The 4,808-nt window shown below is 38.3% G+C and overlaps 1 pseudogene; it reads left to right on the top strand.

The window, feature by feature from the left end:
- The first annotated feature begins 903 nt into the window (after positions 1–903).
- LOC102854142 lies at positions 904–1,806 on the top strand (annotated as a pseudogene).
- The last annotated feature ends 3,002 nt before the right edge of the window (positions 1,807–4,808 follow it).

The following is a 4,808-nucleotide window of genomic DNA, read 5'->3' as shown; positions in this document are numbered from 1 at the left end:
TTCAAGTCCACTCCCACCGTCCACTGTGTCTGTGCACAGCACCTTGCCCAGTCCCAAAGTTCAGAGCTGGGAGGGGGAGGGGTGCGAGCCGGGTCTGGGGGGAGCAATGCGATACCTGAAGATGTGGGTCGTGGGTCAGAGCTGCAGGCGTGTTTCCCGATTCAAGTCCACTCCCACCATCCACTGCTGCAGCACAGCTTCTTAAGCCACCAGAGCTCCCTATGGATTCTCCTAGGAAATGAAAACAAAGTAATTCAGTAAGGCTAGAACGAAGACTTGGCATTCTGTTGTTGGGGGTCATCCAAGCAACTCTGACACCTAGCACACTATGAACAACTGATGAAAATCTTGCCTGGTCCTGTGCCATCCTCAGTCTCTACTGTGCTTAAGTTCGTTATTGTAGTCATTGTGTCATTCAGTCTCCTTGAGTTTTCTTCCCCTTCTCTATCCTTCATCTTTCCAAATATGCTGTCTCCTTCTAAGGATAATATGCTCAAAGCATGTAAGACAATGATTCATCATCCTTGCCTTTATATTTTTATAAATAAATTTACCTCCAAATCCTAAATTATAACCAAATTACAGGTCCCTCCCCCCATTTTGCTCTTTTACACAAGAATTTCAGAGACATGGTCATACAAGTCCCTTAGACACAAGCACCAGAAGTGGCTTACTTAGTGACAGTGGGTCTGGCCACCTCACTCTGGAAGTATCTCAGCTTAAAATATGGAATGTTTCACGTATTTGTATGTCATCCTTGTGCAGGGGCATCCTTGCCTTTAAGGAGCACTCTGGCTGCACTTCCTCTAAGATTAGGTTTTTCTTTTGGCAGTTCACGGTATTGCCAATACAAATCAAGAATATTTTATGTGGCCAGCCGAACCCCAGTGCGGGCTTCTCCCAGCGCGTGTGCTGAGGTTTCTGGTCGTCATGGAGGCAGTCCTTACAGAGGAGCTTGATGAAGAGGAGCAGCTAGTGAGAAGGCATCATAAAGAGAAGAAGGAGTTGCAAGCTAAGATTCAGGGTATGAAAAATGCAGTTCCTAAGAATGACAAGAAGAGGAGGAAGCAACTCAGAAGATGTTGCAAAGTTGGAAGCAGAAATGGAGCAGAAGCATAGGGAAGAACTGGATCAATTGAAGCAGACATCTAAGGAGAATAAGACAGATTCTGTTGCTGTTAATATTTCAGACTTGGTTCTTGAGAATCAGCAGCCTCGGATTTCAGAAGCACAGAAGAGACGGGAGAAAAAAAGCTGCATTGGAAAAGGAGCGAGAAGAAGGGATATCTGAAGCTGAAATTAAGAACTTATCTGGAGTCAGACACCTAGAAGGTCAAAACTTGCTCAAATATTGGCAGCCAGGCAGTTGGAAATTAAACAGATTCCGTCTGATGGCCACTGCATGTATAGAGCCATTGAAGATCAACTGAAGGAACAGGATTGCCCCTGACTGTGGCTGCCTTAAGCCAGACTGCTGAATATATGCAAAGCCATGTGGAAGACTTTTTGCCATTTTTAACAAACTCCAACACAGGAGATATGTATACTCTAGAAGAGTTTGGAAAGTATTGTGATGATGTCATAAACACAGCTGCCTGGGGAGGTCAGCTTGAGCTTAGAGCACTGTCTCATATTTTGCAAACACCTATAGAAGTAATCCAGGCTGATTCTCCTCCTACTGTAGTTGGTGAAGAATATCAAAAGAAACCGTTAATGCTTGTGTAAATGAGGCATGCATATGGCTTAGGAGAACATTACAGTTCTGCTTCACAGTTGATGAACAAAGCTACGGAAAAGTGCAGCTAGTTTACAAAATGTTACACAATTACATTTCTGTACACTGTGCCATCTGAGTATTCATCCCAAGTGTTGGATTGGTTTAAATGTCACAGAAAAACACAACTACCTTAAGATGAGTTTTATAACAAAGCTAGTGAAACAGTTTTTCAGAAATGTGTCACACATGTCCCTTTTGTGGTGTTTAAAAAAACGATAAAATCCACGTTGGAGAACCAAGATGTTACCCTATTAAGTAACACTCACCGATAGTACCCTATTCACTGATATTTTTATTAATTTAAGACCTTGGACATTTTGTTCTATATTGGAATAAATTATAATTTTGTGCACCCCCCTCCTGCCCTTGCAAAATGTTTCAGTAATGGTTTTGGGGTCATTTTTTTGGAAGACATGAATTGACTTAGTCTCTTACCATTGCAGTAATGTGAGCATGATAACTGCAAATTTGATTATAAATGCATTGATTTTTGTATGTTATAAAATGACTTAAACTCATCAAGGTTCATCTTAAATGAAGTTATGCTATTTATTCAAGTGGTAATCAGGTGTTGGGTTTAAAGAAAAGACAAAGTCAAAGACAAGAAGTTGTTTCCTATCAGATCTAAACCTCCAGAGAATTATTAGGTTTTTATGTGCATCTTAAAAAACCAAAAATCCCAAACAGATTACTCTATCTTTCCAGTTTATTATTTATTCCTTGTTTCTTTTTTTTTAGTTTTTAATTTTTATATATATATATTTTTTTTATTCCTTGTTTCTTAAACTGAAGATTAGGATAAGTACCAGGATCTCTTAATTATCTTTATAACTGTACATTTTTATATTCTCTGTGTTTTTCTGTTATTCCTTTCAGCTTGTTTGCTTTCCTTGTGGCCTTTCCACTAAGGGAGTTCATGGTCTCATTTTCTACCATGTACAAGTTGAGAGAATTGCACTGTTATAAGGTCCTGGATCAGTCAAAATTCTTCTTTTTTACAAGCGCTTATCTTTTTGGCTTCATTGTCTAGGATTAGGAGAAAATTTGTACTTACTATTTTGTTGGGTTTATTAATAGCACCTTCCTTTTAACTCAATTATTTGAGAATTTTTGTTGTAATGTGTGGTTAAAATTGAAAGATACTGTCTAATAAGAGTTGAGATTTGTATAATAAAATGAGTATGCAGTAGGTTTAGGGAGAAATGATTAATCTAGCTCTGAGTTCATGTTACTCATAGCAGTATTCTTTCTATGAAGATGGTATACATGTACACATGTGCCCGTTCTGTCTGTGGAAATGAGCCCTTCTAGGTTTGATCTATTTTTTTCCAGAAGAGAAAGAAGTAGTAAAACTTACCATCAAGTTTATAATATTTGAACTCTTTCACAAATGAGGCAACTTTTTGTCAGAAACATTGTGTTTATACCATTTAAAAAGAGCTGTCAGTCTCCCTTTTCTCTGCAGGTGACAGATGTATACTCTGGCAGGGGCTGTCGTGAACAAGTGCACGATGCCTTAAGGCATTCCAGTTGAAATGGAAAAAAAAAACATTCTATCTCCCAAACAAATTACATGCTGAAGGCTTCCTGTTCTCTAGTCTTTGATTTGAATGATTTTGAGGTCTGAACTTTGTAAGGAAATGAAAGGGTAAAATACTAAACCCTTCCATTTTTGTTTAAGTAGTCTGTTACTTTAAAAATAAAATATAAGTGTTAAGAAATAATATAAAAAATATATTATGAAACCGAGGTACTATAAAGTCTCCATCTTCATCTAAAGTATTCTAAAATAACTTATTCATAGCTATTTTTAATAAGCTGAATTTTCTTGGTTATAGAAATTATGTATTGGATTTTAAATAGTTTTTTTTTAATTTTTTTTTGTGTTTTTTTTTTTAAAGACAGTGTGGTTATAAACAAGATTTATATGGATTATTTGTGTTTTATCATAAAACATCGGATGAACATTTTAGCTGTGGCCTAAACTTAATGTCTATAAAAATGTCAGATATTAATTTAAAGGCAGCATACACTAATTTAGTTTGCTGTGTGATGATGACCTGATGGAAGCTTCATAAGCTTTCTTTTAACTCAGAAAAGTGTATGTCATTTGGGCAGTATGTCTTTAGCCAAGAATTTTGTTCACAATATGTTTACAAATTATACAAAGCAAAAAAGTATAATTATATTGAGCAATATAATTTTGCTCCCATTATCTGATGTTTGCCAAAAAAGAATAAAAACGGAATAAGTTAAATTAAAAAAAAGAATATTTTATGTGACAATTATCATAAAGGCGATTGCTGTTATGTGCCATTGCACCACTCATAACTGACTCTCCAGTGGGCTTTCAGAAGCTGTAAACTTCTAAAGAGACTGTTTCTTTCTCTCCTTTGGAGCAGCTGGTGAATTAAAACCGGATACCTTTGGGTTGGCAGTAAACTCCTTGCCAAGAGGCTGCCAGAGCGCCCTTGTTCTTGTTAGGTGCCACTGAGTCGAGTACAACTCATAGCAACCCTATGAACAAAAGATCTGAACCTAGTCCTGTCCTGCGCCATCCTCACACTTCCTGACACACAAGAGCCCATTGCAGCAGTCACCTTGTCTAGCCACCTGGTTGAGAGTCTTCCTTTTTTTTTTTTTACCAACCCTCCATCCTTCCCAATTTCATGTCTCTCTCCAAGGAATAGCACCTCCTAGCAATATGTCCAAAGTGTGTGAGGCGAAGCGTCATCATTCTTGCATCCAAAGAGTACTCCAGCTGCACCCTCTCCAAGACATATCTGTTCATTTTCTTGGCTGCCCATGGGATGTTCTGTGCGCTTCTCCAACACCACAGCTCAAAGGCGTGAATTCTTTTCCTGTCACCCTGTTCACTCTCCCTGTCTTGGATGCATAGCTAGTAATTGGAAAGACCAGTCTTCAAACGGACATTTGTTGTTGTTGTTGTTATGTGCCGTCGAGTCGTTTCCGACTCATAGCGACCCTATGCACAACAGCTCTAAACCCTGCTCTATCCTGCACCAACCAC

Source organism: Elephantulus edwardii, unplaced genomic scaffold (genome assembly GCF_000299155.1).
Source record: "Elephantulus edwardii isolate Elephantulus edwardi_28Jun2011 unplaced genomic scaffold, EleEdw1.0 scaffold02946, whole genome shotgun sequence".
NCBI lineage: Eukaryota > Metazoa > Chordata > Mammalia > Macroscelidea > Macroscelididae > Elephantulus > Elephantulus edwardii.
This window is presented reverse-complemented; position numbering and strand designations above follow the sequence as displayed.